The following is a 12,017-nucleotide window of genomic DNA, read 5'->3' on the forward strand; positions in this document are numbered from 1 at the left end:
TGGATAGGCTGTGCAATTTACTCAGTGAGTGGCAGTGGATTGGAAATGTTATACAGTTAGTGTATCAGTGCAGCATCCAGAACTGTGTGGAAAAGAAGCTTTTGGCTTCTGCTCATGGAAGCAAGCCAATCCAGAACTAAGGAATGCAGCATAGACTAGATGTTGTCCATGGTTGTACAGGCTTCTAAGTGGCAACAAGGAAAGTGGGGCTGCCCAAAATTAATTAATATTGTTCATGGAAGTAAGAGCAGCAAATATGAGCAATGTATTATATGCAGTCACCTGAGACTTCAGTATCCTTTCACACTGGATTTAGCAGGAGTCGAGAATGTGCTTGAATTGGAGCAGCATCGTGTATAACATGAGCACTCCAAAGCTCTGTACAATTTTGCATGTCATTCCTCACTTAGATTTCATCCCTTACAGAGGAGATGAGGGACTGTGAGCAAAGGGATTTGACCTTAATGTCACAACCCTTCTGCTCAACAATGGGCCTTTCACAGTGCTGCTGCAAGGAAGAAAATAAAAGGGGAGAAGGGAGATGGCATAACACAAACAAGCAAAAAATGGTAAGGTGTTACTTGTTCAGTCTGTAATTATAAATATCTAAAAATGGTCCTCTTCATAGTAACAAAAGAGAAATATGTGATAAAGTGGTCTAACCATCAAAATATTGTGGGAAATTCTTACCAGACTATATAGTACAGATGATTCTTTGTGTGCATGGCATAGCAGTGGGACAACAGTGAGCTGGATTTCCCTTCTCAAATAATTTCAGAGCATCAGAATTGGCATTTGATTCCTGACTGGCAGCATTCAGGATGCAGGACAAAACAGGAATGTGTATATATGTGAAGCTGCTTGTTTGCATATGTCATTCTGGATTTCAGTTCTGAAAGGCTACATTCTATTGAGACTAAAACAAAACAAACAAACAAAATAGCAGGAACAAGGAAATGTCTTCCATATTTTTCTGGTATGTGTAACTTTTATAAATAGAGCTCTTCTGTGATGTGAATTGTCATGTTAAACATAGTGACACCTAACAGGGAGTGAAAAATAAATCAGATGCAGATTTCTGGGCTGCTGTCCTATGTTACCACACCATCCAAGACTTTTGCAAGTGGTCATATACTTTAGTGGTTTGCAGCAACTGGGATGCACCCTGAAAACAGTCAGTGTGACACGTGTCCCTGTTCAGTGCTAATGTAAACCCTCTGCCTTTTATGCTGGCAGGTGGGTGCACCATGTGTCCATGGGTGCATTTCACAATAATTCTGGGTAATAATCACTCTGTGGAGTCCCCCTAGTTATTATCTTCCCTAATTTGATTTTTATTTACATTTCCTACAAACATACTTGCATAGAAATATTAAAAAATATTTGTTAAGGATGAGCTTTGGTTTTTTTTTTATTCTTCCTTCCAAATCCCAAAAATCTTCTGACTGTCTTGACCAGCCAAGAAGATGTTCACTGGTAACCTTCATTCCCCCTCCAACAAGCATTGCACTGCCTGGGTTGCTTATTTAAAGAGATATTGTGATGTCAAACTGGGACCTAAAGATAGCAACTTTAAACACAATTCTTTTAACAAACCAAAGAACTCATGGAGAATTTTCTATGTTTATAATTTCCAGTGGATACAGGGGATTTTCTTGAATCCTTATTACAAATAAACATCTTCCACTCAGCTAATCATCCCACATAATTCAGCTTTATATTCTTGAATGCTAGTTAGGGAGTAAAAATTATGAGAAATTAATCACTTAAACTTGAAATTAATCAACTAATTTTGTTTAATTTGGAAGAGTGAGAAAATACGGAGGAGTAGATAAACACTTGAAAGATATTTATGAAATCTGAGAAAGTAAAGGCAGGAAGGTTAAGCACCCTGGTTAAAAACACAGAGTTGGAAGAACATTTGTCCTCAGGTGTGCCAGATCACTGCTATTTCCAGTTAAACAAAGTTAGGAGGAGCCTTTTACATGATTTTCTGCATTCCTGTCTTCAATACAGAGATCTGTTTGCATATGTGGATGCATAAATACATACCCACTCCATATACATATGTAGAGATGAACCAGAGAACTTTGCATGCACAGAACTGCAGTCTCCATCTGGATACACTTCAGGAGTGAACTGCATTATTCATTTTGAGTGCTCACTTTGAGAGATCCTGGAAGATCCTGTTTTTGGGAGTACAGAGCCTATGCCATCCCTAGGACACTTAAGCCGGACTCTAGACATGAAGAGCACTGTCTCCAGCCTTAGAGCCTTGTCTGTCAAGCCTAAAGACAAAACTCCTCTAGGACATGCAAAACTGGACACAGGAACACCCTGGGTAAGGGGTGAAGCAAAGTGAGGATGCTGATGTTGAAGCTAATCTCATCTTGCTTTGATCCCTTTTTGGTCCTGGGTAAATCTCTTCATTTTCTTCAGCAAGGGAACACCCAGTAAGGAAAGGATAATTAGTAGACAGTGAATAAGCCAACTGTGGAATGGCTAAACAACACAATCACGCTAATAATTCTTAGCAGTTTGTAGTCCTCACTTCCTTTAAAACACATTTTTTTCACCCTAAGACATCAGTCAACTGCCTTTCTCTGGTCCTGCAGTATGGCACAATGCTGAGATTTGGCTTACCACCATGTGGAGATGAGATGGATAGAATAAAAACCTTCCATTTTGCTAAATGACCAAGTCCAAAGAGTCGTCTTTGACCACATTCCATCCTTCTCCACCCTGAAAAGACCAACCAGAAAATGGAACAGGATGTATTATCCTTAAGTGTGTAAGCATCTCCTGGTAGTTGGTGTTCATATGACTTCATATGAATGTTTCAGCATATCTTTAGTTCTCTTTGATTCTTCTGAGGTTATATGGGTGGTTGCTGGCAGAATTACACAAATACAGTTTTCACAGCTCAGCAATCCTTGGATCCAGATTTGGAGCTCAATGTGGGTGGCATAGGAGTAAATGCCAATAAGAAGGCTAGGACAGTGTTGTTACTTTCAGAAAGTAAATGACTCAGTACAGAGCCTTTGCAAGCAGCAATTAAAAAACCAGAAGAATGTTTTGTAACTACTAAAGAGTAAGAGGGAAACCTCATTTTTTTGTAATGATGTTTTATTTTCACTCTTTAATGAATGTTTTAATCTTGCCTTAAGATACATTTCTGTTACTGAATGTCAGCTAGAGACAATCAGTATCTTTCAAGTCTTTTGCTGCTAGGGCATTTCCACCTTTGCTGTGGGAACACCTTTCAGTTCATTTTAGGGTTAAGGCTTCAGATCTTGATAGCTGCACGTTCCTGTTGTTGAGAGAGCCTCTATAGGATATAGAGAAAGCATATACTAAAATCCTCATAGACTTTAGATTGATTGGTATTGGCACTGTTTCTGATGATGATGTTAATGGTGTATTGTCCAAAAAATTTTAAATAAAAACTGACACATTGATACAGCGTGGAATAATACAAAGTTGTCCAAACCTCAGAGACAATATCAGCTATTGGCTGAAGTGCTGAATTGAGACACAGGAAAGCCTTAAGTTGTACCATCTCTGACACTGTCTTACTGAAGGCTAAGTTGGCATGATGACACAGTTTCTCAAGTCTCCCATATGCTGAAGGGCGATGTGGTACTCTCAGACAATCTCAATGCACCTGAAGGCACATTTTGATAGACAAGTGTGCAAAGCAATCAGTGAGTGTCAAGTACACACACACAGGACACAGTTTATATTGTGGGAAATACTGGGAAGAGTGACCAGAAAGGGAAAAAAAAAAAAAAAAAAGGCACCATATTAAAAGCCTTAAAAATCTGATTACAAAGTAAGCCAGGAAAAATGGGTTTGGTACCTTATTTCAGAATGTTACAGTTACAAAGCAGTTTTGTGTGCACTTGTGTGTGTGTGTGTGTATTCGTGTCTGTGGACATACACATGAGTTTGGAGGGGTATGTGGGTGTAAGTATATGTATATACATATATATAAAAACAGTATATGCACATATAGCACATACTACCTGTGTGACATATCTGGGGCATATCTATCCCTTTGCTTGTACAGCAGCACATGTATCAAACAGACAATACCTGAGAAGGAACTTAAAGTATCTACTGACAGCAAGAGAAATTATACATGTTCTAGTTTCAGAAAAATAATTTTTTATTTTATTTTTTCTAAACCACCAGTAGTATTAAATATTTTTCAACTGGCTGTTTACCCAATTTCAATGTCAGTTTAGTTGGTGGAGAATTAAGCTTAGGATCAGTCTGCAATATACGCATATTTAATGTGCAGCATCCTCTCAGATTTCTCTGACTTGTTTACAAAAAAATAAAAATCAAGAATCAAAAATTGCTAAGCAGTTCCACAGGGAGGGAGGAATTACTCTAAATTTACATTGTGAAATGTTCCAGTTATTGTCACGACTAAATTTTCAAGACAATCATCATATCCCAGTGGATTTCCAAGCATATAAAATGCAGCTCTCCTGGGAAGGTTGAAAAGCAGGGGTATTATCTGAAGACCTGTTAGACCAACTGTCTTCAGACCTGCATGGATAATGATGCCTCTGGCTCTGGTGAGGTGTAACAATTTTCAAAACATGTTGGAGATGCCTGTGGATTTCAGAGCACTTTGAAATCCAGGTCTTAAATGAGAAGTTTTGCTCCCAGGGCATAACTTTGAAAGCAGAGTGCAGGAAGACAGTAAATGAGTCCCAGCTAAGCCCTCTGGAAGCTGTGAAGAGTACAATTTTGATATATGAAGCTGAACAACAAAAGGGGTACAATTCTTGTCTTTTTGAAGATTTTCTGAAGTACTGATCCCCTCAAGTACATATTTTGATATCACTACCTGATATTTGAAACAGACACTGTGCCCTAGACGTGGATGACATTCTCTAATTTTTCAAGATGACACAGCAATCATTTGAATTTTAGAGCTCACAGAAAAATTATCTGTCCTACAGAATGTCGTTTTTCACCATAAGCTCCAGGAGTACATAGCTGCACTATCAAACAGTTTGCTTTCAAGATTCATTGTCAAGGATTTTTAAATGTACACTATCTTTATACCCTACTAATGGATATAAAAAAATTTATAACCTATAGATGGTGGGAAAACTGTGACCATCCAACTGCCTAGTGATGAAATTTTTTCCCCTACATAAAGTCAGTGCTTTCTGTAGCACTTGCAGCTGCTACTGCTCCATACCATATAAGAACAAGTTATCTTTCAACATCTCAGTTTAAAAGCAAAGCTCAAAGAAGTAAAAAACCAAATGCCACTTCCACAAAGCAGCAAGCAGTTTGTGATCACTAACTTACTTGTTTCTCAGTCTAAAAATTATTCCTGTGGCACCTTGCAAATAACTTTTGTTTTGGTTTAGGAGAAGTGAAAAGCCATAATTCATAAAGCAACAGCAATAAACTCATTATGAAAAACCATATCTCACAGAGGTGATAATCTCAATACTAAGAAATGCTACATGTCTTTTGATCACCACTGATCCTGCCTTCAGGTGGTTTGGGAAGGGGGCGGAGGGAGGAACTGATTAACAGTGATAGTGATGTTGGATAAAAAGGGTTCAAGGAACTTTGAGTATTTATTTAAAAGCTTTTTTTCATGTGGTATCCTATAGTTCTATCCTGAATCCCAACCATTAACACAAGATGTTGTATCAAGAAACCACATAGGAAAATCCTGACTGTCAAGAAACGTAATTACAAATATTACCAGATCCAGTGAATAACAAACCTTGGATGAGTAGCCATCCAGATACACCCCCAGTCTGCAATGTGGTGCTGAGTTTCAGGGCAGGGAACACAACAAAAGAGCACAAACAGTTTCAGAGCTGCATGGTTTCATGTTGGATTTGTTTTCCTGATTGATTACAACATCAGAAACTGGATAGAGACAAGAGATGCCTATCCAAGGCTGAACATCAAAGGTGATGCCAAGTGTTTTAACGTGAGGCCAGTTAAGTATTCCAGAAGTTGGCCTGCATGTTAAATTGTCCTGGACAGACTGGATGTATCCAGAGGGCTTTTAAAGCACTAGAGACCTGAGATGGAACATGTGCTTTGCTGATAGCAGATTGTTTATACCAAAATAATGAATTATGTTGGATTATACATGCTTAATTTTAAACAACAGACAATGATCTGGATTTGTGAAATAATAACAATGTTATAGCAAAGCCTTGAACCTGAAAACCTTTTACCTGAGCATGTTAAAAGAAGAAATCCAAACACTCTCAAAGTCTGTCAAAATTTATCTTTGGCTTCAAATTTTGTGGGTTTGCCCTGCTTTCTGCTCTGAAGTGTGCAGCACTCCCTGGACACTTGCAGCTACACCTCCCATGGTCAGTGCAGTCAATGGCTTCATTTCTCTCCCAGTGGGAAGGTATGGGCTCTCAGACCAGTAGGAGCCACAGGGCTCATGCTTTATTTGTGACATGTAGTCTGATATCTATATATCTTAAAAAAGCAAGAAGTGATTTCCAATTGATCTGTGATTACTTGGTGGAGGAAGGGAGAAAGAGAAAGCATAGTCTTCTACCCAGTATCCCTTGGCTCAGTACTAATGCCAAAACTGAAGCAGCCACACAGAGAGCAGAGGAAACTTAAAAAACTTAATTAGGGAAAAAAGCAAACAAAATAATACTGTGGTGTGTTTACTTAGAGCTGCAATGCTGCCAGAGAAACCTCATAGCTTGCATTTGTAAGACATGCTTTTCATATAAAACATATTTAATGAAAACAGGAGACAGGACAACAATCTTTCTTCTAACTTCATTTAAACATGTTTACATTGCACTTTAAATTCCCCTTGGGTTAATGTGAAGCTGGGCTAAAAGTTTGGAAGTGATGTAGCTTAGCTAGCTTTATTCCCTGAGTTTAGGCTTCAGGTCTTGACAAGCATATAATCTGGATCTCCCAGGACCCATGGACACCACTGCTCAGAAGGGGCTCACTTATGCTGTGCTTTTGCAGTCACATACATGTAGTCTTTCTGCAGATTTTCAAAATATTAATTTTAAAATGCTGATCATCTGCTTACTTGTTCTGTTTCCCCTCTCTGTTAAAAGCATCAACATAAACATTTCTGTGCTTTTTTTGTGTTATTCTGGAATGAATTTGAATGGATTTGTGGAAGCATGTTCTCATGGCCTTAAGTTTTGTAATGATGTACTAAGTAGAATAGGAAAACAAAGCCTTACCCATGAATGGTGCACACTTCATATTATATTTGAAATAACAAAATGTGTGCTTTCAAACTGTATTTATTTCAGCATCAACATTCTGCTCTTAATTCACTTACTTTGTGAATTAAGAGCAGAATGTTGCATCTCTTATGGAATTTGAATGCAGTGAAACAGAACAGCACATGGCAGATTAACCAAGTGAACCAATACTGTATTTGCCAAAAAGATTGTTCACAAAAGAAGACACACAGCAATTTCAAATAACTGACATTTTCAAATTCTCTTTGAATTTTCAAAAATAGAAGAAATGTTTTGCAAAATAGGCAATCTTTTGGGTGCTTTCTTTGAGTGTTGAAAACAATAATAGCTTAAGGATGAAAAAAATTTCCAGTTCACAGTCAGACTTGGCACCATCTATAAAAGAAAGTGCAGGATTTTCCCCCTAAAACCATCTTGCCTGCCATTACATTGAATTTTGATGCTCTTTAATCATTCTACCCAAAATTTTAATTTTGGATCAGTTCACTGAGTAGAACTCTTTTAAAAATTTCCACTGAATACTAGATGTTTCTGAAATGAGATTAAAGAAAACCTTCACAAGGTTAATCACAATCTTCTCTTTTTCTTTCACAACACCTCCCTGAGACATGCTGCTGCATGTGTGCTTTGAAATCCAGTGCTGGACTAGGCAGAGGAGATGAAGGTGGGGAGATGGTGAGCAGCAGGGTCCACGTGCAAGCCTGGCACTCCTCTGGGCTGATGTTGCTTACACTTGGCTTGCTGCAAAGCTCTGCTTGCACATATTCAAGCAGAAACTTGATAGACTTTGGTAGCTAAATTCTTTGAATATTTTAACACACTTGGCATCTTTCATGTCTGCAAGAGGCAAGCAGAGCTTCCTCAGGAAATGTCAAAAACTTGTTTTGGACGATACAGATATCATGTGCTTCAGATGAAAGTACAAGAAATCCTGCAATGAATGAACAGCTCAAGCATAAGCTGAACCAAAGCAGAACTTCCTTTTAATGTCCAAAATCTACCAGTGTGCCAAGCATGTAATTGACTATAGTCCAAAAACAGCTGACTGCCTCTGCCTTCCAAAATAGTCATGTGCTATATTTATTTCATCAGAAATATGCCCTATTTGTTTTCATCACACTATCAGATGCCTGTGTGAGTACCTGAAGGCATCCTGATGAGTTGCACCAAATTACATTTATTATGGCATCATTTTTCCTCATTGAAATGGAGCTTTTGGAAGAAAATCTGTCCTGCTGTCACTACCATGCTCAGCTGACCAGCCTGGAGCATACCAGGCACAGGCAGCATGAAGAATGCTGGCCAGACATGGACAGGCAGTTGCCTCTGCAGCCAACAGCAAACACCACTGGTATCTTCATCAGATGTACTTCCCCAAGTCCTGGGGAAAGAGCTGATCCATTTTTAGCATTCACGTATAGCAGGTTGCATGTCCAAATTTTGGGCGGGTTTTGAAGCAGACAGTCCTATGCTAGGACTGATTTTGCTTCTGTAGAATCAAGGACAAAACTCTACTCCAACAGAGGCAGGAGTATCCTCAATCTCTTAGTACTCATGGCTTTTTCTAAGTCATTTATGGAAGCACTAATTTTCTGTTTCTTACAGAGCAGGGTAATTCTGTATCTTTTTAGTTTATGAGGCACATTGGAAGATGCCACAGAAACCTATAGCAGACAACTTGTGCTGTCATAACAGATCTTTGGCTTGGTCTTTGAATATGCCTTGGTCTGCAATAGCATGCAAAAAGAAACTGTCTTGAATCTATTCAAATACTTTGAGAGTTTATTAAAAACATCCTAATTCTGAAGTGAGAGATGCAAATTTATTGTGATCTGCACAAAGTAAAAAAAAGGAAACATGGGACACAGCTATACTTATTTTTTTTATAACAGGAAATTAGACTGTACTTTAATATTTACCCACAGTTTATGGAAAAGGACACAGATTATTCTGTGGAGTATATTTAAAATATGACAATATGATTTAGCTTCATCAGAACTATGAACAGTTCTGGAAAGAAATATCACTTCATTGCATTCTATATTTAATCATTTATTTTGATTCACAAAAAGAACTTCTCTCAGGATGCTCTTGATAATTTAAAAAATTACAGCAATTATATCAGTTCAATAAATACCTCAGCTTCATCTTCTTTGTCAATCTATTACTGATAAAAGGAAAAAATAAACATGAAAGTGTTCCTCCAGTCTTTCTATAGAATTTCTTTGGAATTAGGCCTGTAGCAAACAATGTGACCACTCAGGGAGATTCAAAGGGTCAAAAGCTCAGAAGGATGGCTAAGAAACCACTGTGCATCCATGCTTTACCAGAGATTTCTTGTATATCCTTGTATATCTGTGTGAGATGCTACTCACACAGTTACTAGCCATGCAAATAGAGATTTAATATATTGGCTAAGCCACTCCACCTGCCCTTGTGCTGACCTATTGCACAGATGACACTGCCTCCCCTGATCCAAAGACATTATGATGGAGTATGGCACAAAGACATTCTGGTATCTTTGTGGGGTCCACATCAATTCTAGCACAAAAAACACTGAGCCAGTGCTCTAAAGCCCAGTCAGACACAGAACAATCCATTATGGGTTGTCTAAATCACATGTAACCCAGTACATCCTTCTGACACTTGAAAGGAAGTAGTGATTAATTGCCTCCACCTGACCAAAAAGGAGTGGGACAAACGACTCTCCTGAGATGCCTCTTTCTTTGATGAGAGCTAAGAAGTGCTCTCAGGCCATGGAGCACCAGGAGCAGCAGGACAGATGCCCCAGTGCCCTGCACAGAAGCAGTGCTGCCTGGAAGCCAAGGCAGGCACCAACAAGAGGCAAGCAAAGGAGTTGCACTCATGTGTGTTAACTAAAATTTTGTCTAGATTCAAGGTGTGGCACAGATATTTTGAGCACTGATGACTGAGAAGTCATTCTATGGAAATAATATCTCTAATCTTGTATCATGTCTTAATGAGATCTGATGGTGAGTCCTTTTCTGGCCATACATAAAGAATATGGCACCCAATTGCCTCTGTTGCCTCTCCACATTGCCTGATAGTGCAGAGACCTTAGAGAATTTAGGCATATAAAAATTGTTAATAGACAAAGACTGACCACTTAGACTGCTATCAGCAGCTTGATGAGCTTGCAGCACTATCTTGCTCCATGGGGAATTCACTGGTGAATCCTCACTCCTCTAGCAGCACCTAGGGAAGGCACAAGAACCAGGCTCAAGAGCTGCAGCTGAAGCAGCCTGGAGGTGCAGAGATGCTGCAGGAATCCTCCTGGGCAGGAACCACCTGCCCTACAGGATGGGCAAAAATGGCTTTTGGTCTCTGTGGGCAGAAAAACAAGATGTAAGAAATGCTGAAGGTCACAGATCTGCCTGAGTTGGTATTTGAGCCTGATGAGTTTCCCAGTGGCAAAGGCAGTGCCCAGCAGAGGGCTTAAGCAGGCCATGGAAGGAAGAGGACTCCTAAAAACCACAGGGGGTGGATGTAGCAAAGAGAAAGCTCTCAATGTACAACATGAGTACAGTGATCAAGATACAATAAAATATTTAAATAAATTCTCTAAATTAATGAACTCTGAGATGATTCAGAGGAATTGCAGCACTTCAAATAAGCGATACAGCAAATCAGTTTTCTAACCTCAATCCTTTTAAACTGTGAACATATTGAAGGACACATGGTAGACAAAATGCATTAAGTCCAGAAAACCTCGCTCAAAGAAATGTCTGCAGAAAATGCAGTTTGAAAATATAGCAAGACCAATCAACTTGAGAATCAGGCCACCTCTGCCAGGGCCAGACTGCTCTCTCTGGCAGCATCACTGGAATGAAAAGGACAGGAGACTGTCATTGAGAATAGTGAACCTATAAGCATTTGCTTTTATTTCAGTGATTTCATATTACTGGGAACTTCAGCTTTCCATCAATTAAGTGCTTAGGACAATAAATGAAAATAAAGAAATGGTAGTCAGTAAGGTAGCCTGTACTTTGCCCTTTACTCTGTTGGTCTCATATAATGACTCGGGCTTTGGATGAGAGAGTATATTTTAATGTAATTTCCTAGTATTTTAGTACATCTTAATGCTCCCCAGCCCTATGGAAATGTTCACTTTCCGTTTTGAATAATGAGTAATTTCACTGGCTGGAAGGAGCTTAACACTTACCTGTAACGAGGCAGGACTTTTGCACTGCTGCCACTGCCTGACTCTGCTTTTTCCATAATACCTATGACTGTTGACATTTGAGGGTTTTTCCGCATGGGCGAGTTGCATGTGATGTTAAGCTGCTGAAAAAGCTTTATGGAGAACTAGGGAGTTGGAGTTTGAGCTGTAAATGGGAAAAAGCAGGATAAGTACGAGAGCATGATGTCCCAAGCAGCCCCACAGAGGCAGGAATGTTTCTTGCTATGACTCCTCTTGTCCCACAGTGAAAATGCAAGTAAATCAAAGTTAAGCGTATGAAGCTTGGGCTTAGTGGCCTAATTAATTCTTTCGGTAGTGAATTTGGAGCCAAAAATGAACTGTTTTCTTTATCTACCTAAATATCTATATCTATATCGTGATCTCTGCCACCCATACTTGTCTTTGTGAAACAACACCCTCCAGGTATTTTTACAAGTGCTATTAGCACCCGCATCGCTCGGTATCGCTGTAAACGACACCAGCAAGGCGCAGGCTCCAAGGGCGCACGTACAGACCGCGCCGTTCGGCCCGGAGGCCGCGGAGCAGGCCCGGCCCCCAGCCCA

This window comes from Erithacus rubecula (assembly GCF_903797595.1).
Source record: "Erithacus rubecula genome assembly, chromosome: 3".
In the NCBI taxonomy this organism is placed as follows: Eukaryota; Metazoa; Chordata; class Aves; order Passeriformes; family Muscicapidae; genus Erithacus; species Erithacus rubecula.